At 31.3% G+C, this 7,679-nt stretch overlaps 1 protein-coding gene across 2 annotated transcripts in view; it reads left to right on the top strand.

Annotated features, from left to right (window-relative positions):
• The window catches only part of LOC130899263 (uncharacterized), a 354,925-nt gene continuing 347,246 nt past the window's right edge, over positions 1-7,679 (top strand). The window contains exons 1-2 of one of the 2 annotated variants that reach the window (XM_057809060.1): positions 1-244; positions 2,618-2,988. The gene's annotated coding sequence lies outside the window, so the exon portion shown is untranslated. The remainder of the gene's footprint in view (positions 245-2,617; positions 2,989-7,679) is intronic. The other variant, XM_057809059.1, reaches the window with a different exon arrangement.

Raw genomic sequence — 7,679 nt, 5'->3', positions numbered from 1 at the left:
ATTCCGGGTTGCGACGCGATCGCGTGATCATCCCCACTGTTGCCCCCTTTTTTATTCCGGAGTATCACGTTTTTTTTTTATGTTTACGAGAAACGAACATATGTTATAGTGTAATTTTCGACATGAGTATTTTTTTCAGAAAAAAAAAAATACTTTTTTGAGTGTTGAATTTGTGGTTAATAGTGAGGCTGCTTTTTTGTAATTTTTATACATGTGGAATATCAACTATATATTGCTGAATAAAGTGAGTCGTGATAAATTATGAAAATATATTTAAATTTAGATAATATTTAGAAAATAAATTTTTTTATTCGATTCAATTAACTGCTGTAATATCATAGATTTTTTAATAGCTTCGAAGCAAATAAATCAATCAATATTTTATCCAGTAGTTGTAGTTTTCGACAAATTTTGGATTTCTTCATCAAAAATCCTTCTAAATTCCAAGTATTTATTCAAACTCCACCAATATGAGGTGTTTGCTTTGCATTAAAAGAGCATCAACTAAAACCTTCCAGTCATAATCTGTTTTTGAATATATTCTATATTCGTATCAGTCTGTGAATCGAATAGTTGCGAGATATCGAAAGATTTAATGGAGAAGACTTGTAACAAAAAGCTTAAACAAGAAGCCGAATCTCTAAATGTAAAAATACCTTCACAAACCGCGAAGAAAGTTTTAAGAAATTTTGGAATCCCTGACGCTGCAGCACAACTGACCAGGAAACACCGTACAACTAGGTTAAGATTCGCTCGAGAATTTGCGAACTGGACTGTTCAAGATTTGAGTAATGTAGTATTTACAGATTTTGTGTAAGTAAAATATGGTTCGGGGCATATTCCTTGCAAAATAAAACCTTCAACCGAAACTTTCCAGTCATAATATGTTTTTGAATATATTCTATTTTCTGTATTCGATCTCAAAATCGAGTATTAAGTTTTTTTTTATTCAGTTCGTACTGTACTTTAACATCGATAATATTTAAATTCAACACATTGGCTGAATTTCCATTGGTGTTTTCCATATGGATATATTCTCATCATTTTGTCGTCGATCTAATAGAGATTTGGGTGGATTTAATGTTCCTATAGATATTGTAATAGTCCCGGGGCAATAATAGTTTATATAGAGAGAATAACCACATTCGAATCGGCGTTTACACGAATCGAAATTGTTTCAAATTTGCATCACGAAATAATGTTCTGTTCTTTCGGTAAAAAGTTTCTGTAAACTGATATTTTCACTGAGAATTATTTTTAATGTAGATTCGCCGATAATACGACCCAAAACTAATTTTTACCGAGTTTTGAATTTCATTCTTGTTGTTTTTCTGAAATTATTCTTCTTCAACAAATTATTAATTCATTAGACTGACTGGACGAATATTGTGAATAAAACGGATGTAGAAAAATCCATAATCAATCAGTAAATTTTGTATATCAAATTATATCAATTACGATGTTTTGGTATTCAATATAATACCCAAGAAAATATATAAAAAAATTCATTACTATATTTTTTGTGGTTTATCTTCTGGTCTCTTCGTGTTGTTATTATCATTCTTTATTTTGTTATTAATGTTTCTGCTTTTGTTTTTATTGTATACGTGAGAATAAATCTTAACAGAATCCCGTGCGACTTCCTGTTTTTTAGAGATTTTTCTACTATCTGTAAATAGATAGAACTTCAATTTTATTATTATTTATCAACATATATATATATCGACAGTATAAATATAAATTTTAAGCTAAAATTGTTGGGTAGAATATGAGTTACAGCATTCTGAACACCCCCGCATTTCTTCCACGATTGATTGGATGATTGGCTTATCTGAAACAATAAAAAATTAGCGCCGTTTGGAAATTTAACTTTCGGTAGACATTTGAAGTTGCGAAATTTGCGTTTTATTTTTATTTTTTGCTCTGAGAAATTAAAATTTCAGGAATTTTCTATTAATAATAGTTCAATCTATGTATTGAATTTCAATTTGAACTCATTCGATCGAACCATTTTTGAGATACGATGAAGGAAAGTTTGAAATACAAAGTTTTGAAAAAAAAAACGCGTTTAAGTACGTTTAAGTTAGGTTAGGTTTGGTTAAGTTAAATATGTTTTGTATGCTTGTTTCGTATACTCATCAGATTCTTTTCCGTGGTATGTAGAAAAAAATCAGGACTAACTTGATCAAATTTCCAAATGCATCTTTTAAAAATCATTTATTCGTGCTGGAATTCCGGGAAAGTCTTTATGAAAATAAGTTCGGTGTAGAAAAGAATCAGAAACTTGATAGGCTTGTTGGTACTAAAAACAAGAAACATCAAACTTGCTCAAATTTCTATGAGAAACCTATTCAAGCTTGAAAGATAATTCACGCCATAATAATTGGGGTATTGTGCAGAAATTTTAGGTTTATGGCGGTTATTTGTGTGGAGAAAAAACTCGTGACTTTGCTATGCTTTCCTATTTGCTAATTATACATAATTTCAAATTTAATTTTTTATTTATATCACATATTTTCACGTCAAAGTTCTCTGTTTATTACAAATTCCTTTTAAAACTTGTATTATTTATAAATATTAATAAAATAGGATTTAACATTTCGACTTCTTGTTTTAGGTCGACTGAATTTCCTGCGGTGGCTTTAACAGACATTTCCTCGTCCTTTTTCCATATCTACGAGCCACTGAAACATATCCTTCAGTCTCCATATCTTTTTCTGTCCACTATCTTTATCGAAAACGCTGTTCGAGTAAAACAAGCGAAATTCGTGCTTCCAAGCTTTCATTTCTCAACTGAAGGAAAATCTTTCAAAGGGGATACTGATAAAACCGAAAAATCGTGCAACGATGTATATGTGAGTTTTGTGTGTTGTGTACATACTGTTGGAAGTTTTTGAATAATAAAAGTGCTCAGGGGTGTTTTATTGGTTAACCGCCTTTGCTGGAAGATACTGCTCTTATTAAATATTCATTTCGGAATGGCTGGAGGTGAGTTTTTAAAAATTAAACGGCTACATGTACAGAATGTTCGAAAATATTCATTTAATAACTATTAAAACCCTTTTTTAAATTGTCACCTTGAAACAAATTGTGATTTGACGTTTTTCATAATTTTCGATATAAAAGTTTGATTACAAATTACCGAGAACAAGTAACTCAATTTCCAGATTAAATGACGGAAATGTCGAAAAAAAGAATTCGTTATGGCTTGTGTCCATTCAGGCAACAAATTCCATGCATTGGAATGATTGTTGGAGGGATTTTCTATAAAAGAAGGTCTTTCATATGAACCAAGTAGCATTGCACGCAGTGTTTTTTTCGGTTAGGATTAGAATTTCTGAAAGGTAGAGTGATAACGAGTAATGTCGATCGTCGACTTCGAGTTCTTCGGTAGAAATGGGGATGTAATTCAATGGAATGGGGGGAGGAATGTTTCCGAATTATCAAAAAATTAGAGGTTAAAGCAGTAATAATATATCAAAAAGTAATGACATTAATAAATAAAACAAATATTGTTGAAATTATTTAAATATTTTCAATTTTTTAAACTTATCACATCGGAATATTATTTTTTTTTCTATTTTTCGATAAAACAGAACGTGTATCCGCGAAACTTCGTTCGATTAACGCCATATATAGGAAAATATTCAACCAGTTTGGTTGAGCAGAGAGTTTTCAATTTAAATTTCTAGTACCCTTCATATAGTCCTGAAATTTTTGAAAAATAATTATATTTCAAACGATTATTTGAACGATCATTACAAAACAACTCTTTTCACGTTTTTATTTATTTAAACGTACAAATATGTGTATAAAGCGTTTTTTTTTCATTCCAATTCTAACTGACAAAATTAACAAGTGATTTGAAACTAATAATGTAATGACAATAATGGAAAGAAATGTTGACATATGTATCTACATAGTTTTAAATATTATTCAACAAATAAAATTTTATTATTATATTATTATAGATTTTCATAGTTTTCTATCGAATTATATAACCTTCTCATTTCAAATCAGCAGATTTCAGAGTAAAACATGGTAATTTCATTCGTTTAAGCAGAAACATCACTATATTTGTTCGGTATTAACATTAAAGCGGACTTGATTGGTTGTAAAACTCCTGCGATTTCCATTTCCAATTACCAAAAAGAACCTTTTTCTTTCCCATTTGTGATGGAGCTACTAAGAACCCAACAGATTGTGCAGAATGTTTGACAGCTGCTCTTTGTATTTTTCTTCCAGCTTGCTAGTGTATATTTAAAGCCAAAAAGGCTTTTTTGAGGCGTGTTTTTCTCACAATAATTTGAGCAAATCAAATCAAATTATTTTCTGTATTTTATATTTCCAATACCTTAACTATGTACATCATAAATATGATTATTTTGGAATGTGTACGAGGCTGAATTTTTCTTGATGATTCTTGAATAGAGCCAAGCAAAAAATACCCAGATTACCGCGTTCTTAAAGGATTTCTCACGAACGTTAATGAAAAACTCGCGAAATCTTTGGAATTAAAACATAAAGCAAAAAAGAAAAAACTAAAAGCCTTAGTCTCCTTTGCAACTTTTCAATGCACAGCCTTCTGGTATTCGACGCGGTCATTCAGCAGAACTGTGACAACAAAAACTGGAAAAAAGTTATTATTAAAAACTTCGTTGGAAACTTCCTGCGCTTGCCAGAAGTTGTCTCAAAATTCCAAACCTCAAATTTATTAAAAAGAAAAGTTTTTTTTGTATGCAGCTGAGAGCTTTCGTAGGATGAAAAAGAAAGTGGATGGAAATTGGATGAAGATGAATAGAGTTGCACCTTGAAACATTGAAATATTTCTAATGGAATTTAAATCTCTTGACATTCCATATTATCAAACGAGGTTATATCAAATTAAATGATATTAATAAAGAACCAAACAATACGTTTTTGGTTTAAACAACTTTCTATATTAATATAAAACCTATTAAAAGCGATTTATCAAATAATTTTAAAGATTCCTGAGTAATATATAGGGTTAAAAAAGACTTCTGTAGTGACCTAGATGGAAACTCAATTGATCCGCGTCCTACAATTCATCTTCTATCTTGTCGGAACCAAATCCAAGTATTTCTTATTATTTGGATTCGCAAGCACTGCACTTTTGATGATTTCTACCCAAACATCATATTTTGGAGACACTGGGTGCGTTTTCCCTGAATCCAATGAGTATTTACCCGAGTCCAGTACCGAAAATTGTGTTAATTCACAGTACCACTTAAATAAAACGTTGACTCCAGAATATTTTGATCTGAAAATTTTACTAAATTTCAAGCGTTACTTAGTATCATCTCCAAGAGATTCCGAGCATATTTTTAGTTGATAACTAGCAGTATCTACTAGATCAATAACTGAGATAACATGTGATTATTTGTTTTCGATGATATAAAAATAATTGGAAAACATATTTTTTATGGATCTTTAACCGACATTTTCTTTCTCATTCAGCATTCGTCCGATTAGAAACTAAAAATTCCGAATACTGCTAAAAACTTGATATAAAACTTAATACGTTCGATCCTTAAGTCGTCTTCGTAGTCACTTCCATGAGTTCTAAGGTTCCTCGGTGAATGGAAGGTAATAAAAGCTTCGATATAATTATGAACGCTGTTCGAGTAAATTTCATAAGCATGCAAACTAATCTTAAGTGGCTTAACTGCTTTGAAGTGGTTTACGCCATATTACAGAAAATTCTCCCATTTCATGTATATCCGTACTATATAATAGTTTGAAAACACTGCCAATAATTTGACCAACGCCGCCACCGAACTTCAAATAGGGCTTCCCATTTGGCTCGGTTTTGGTATTACATAGTTATGTTGGTAAAATATTAGGCCAAATGATCATTTCAAACTATATTCAACGTCTAAAATTGAGAATTAAACTATAAATATCAAAATATTCCAACTATACACAAGTTCTACGAGGTATATTCAGAAAGTAAGTTTGGTTATATGAAAACACAGATAAATATTTCGGATTTGGAAATATCTACGACTGTTTTACTAATAAATAGCTTCGGAAATTATACGGTAATATGTTATTTCAGCTTAAGATCATCGATGATTGAAAGATTTAAGGAGGACGATCAACCAAGCGTCCACCAAATCCCTATAGGAGTGAGCAAAGTTTTCGAAATTTCAGTTTTTCAATAACAATTCCATTCAGAGCAAGAGCATCAATTGTTAATTTACGATTTTTGATCTTTCCATTGAACAGTCCGATTTAAGGCTAGATGTACATTTCTTCCAATGAAGTCAGCGCTTGCTCGTAAAGGCGATTCCATCACTTATATTACGGATATACCTCGTATTTAAACGTGTTATACTCCGGGGGCTCTGTATTTGATGTCACTTGGTACATATTTGGTTTGCAACAATTATAGATGTCGTTCTACGTAATGATCACTTTGTACTTGGGAAATATAGGAGCGGAATATTTTCTAAACAATGGGTATCACTTATTTAATTATTCCATTTAATTGAAAAAAAAAAAATAGCTCCGATGTTTTGAAATTTGGATTTAAGGGTGTTTGAGTTATTTGAACACTCTTTGCCTGTAGCTTACGGCAAATATTTTAAATAGTTCTTGCCGTTATAACAAAGACATAGCCCGAAGTATTAATAACTCGCTTTTCCGGTGCTTGGACAGAAAAAAAAACTATCAAATATTCATCAGCTTCTAGAAACATCGTTTATAAAGTTGTGTTTTCCGGAAAGCGAGTAAATTATTAATGAGTCGTCGAGTCGGACAGTTTTTTACCAGGTACGTATTTTTCTAAATCTTGAATGTTACATTCGTAATCTCATGCGAAATGCCATTTGGGCAGACGTATTGCAGAGACAGAAATGCTACACATTGAAGTGCTAGCAAAAGAAAGTTCACCAAGAGAGGTTAATTACTACCTAACCAAGATGCTCTATGAACAAAAATACCTCAGAAAATATCTTCTAGACAGCTACGAGCACGTTCTTGGCTAAAGAAGTAAAAAAAGAAAAAAAATGGAGGTAAAGATATCGAAAGAAATAGTGATACAAAGTGTCCCCTATTAACATATCGTCTCGGATTACCTATTTTTTTGTCTCAAATTAATGTGACTGTGAGGTACCTTAGATTTACATACCTAATTTCCAGTGATTATTCTATTCTTTAATATTTATAACTTAAGCCAAGTTGTACACTGACCTGATGAGAACCAACGTCATAATTGAGTGATTCCAAGTGTCTCTATACATTTCTATAATCAATTTTAGCTTTCGTATACAATAGGATTGATATTTAAGACAGCATATACACATGACATTCGTCGAGTACGGTAGTCGGATTATTTAAACCAAATTCAATTAATTATTATTTTGTGCAATCAATAATTTCTTCCAAAGTAGTGTATTTGTTAGGTTAGCTTTAAGTAAAAATTTTCTAAATAATAATTCAAATAGAAAACCTCATTAATCGAAGTATAGCCCATGGTATGGTTTGTTGTTAGAGATAATAATTCATACATTCGCATCAGCTGTTCAGTATATACCTCAGCGTTGATAGCTCGACCATCTGGACTGATTTTTAAGTACACTAAACTTTCATAGTCCCATCATGTGCCCAACAAGACCTTCTGGTCTATCCGCGATGGATTCCGATAAAAGTACCTT

Source organism: Diorhabda carinulata, chromosome 11 (assembly GCF_026250575.1).
Source record: "Diorhabda carinulata isolate Delta chromosome 11, icDioCari1.1, whole genome shotgun sequence".
NCBI lineage: Eukaryota > Metazoa > Arthropoda > Insecta > Coleoptera > Chrysomelidae > Diorhabda > Diorhabda carinulata.
The sequence above is the reverse complement of the archived record's forward strand: the minus strand, read 5'-3'. Positions and strand labels throughout refer to the sequence as shown.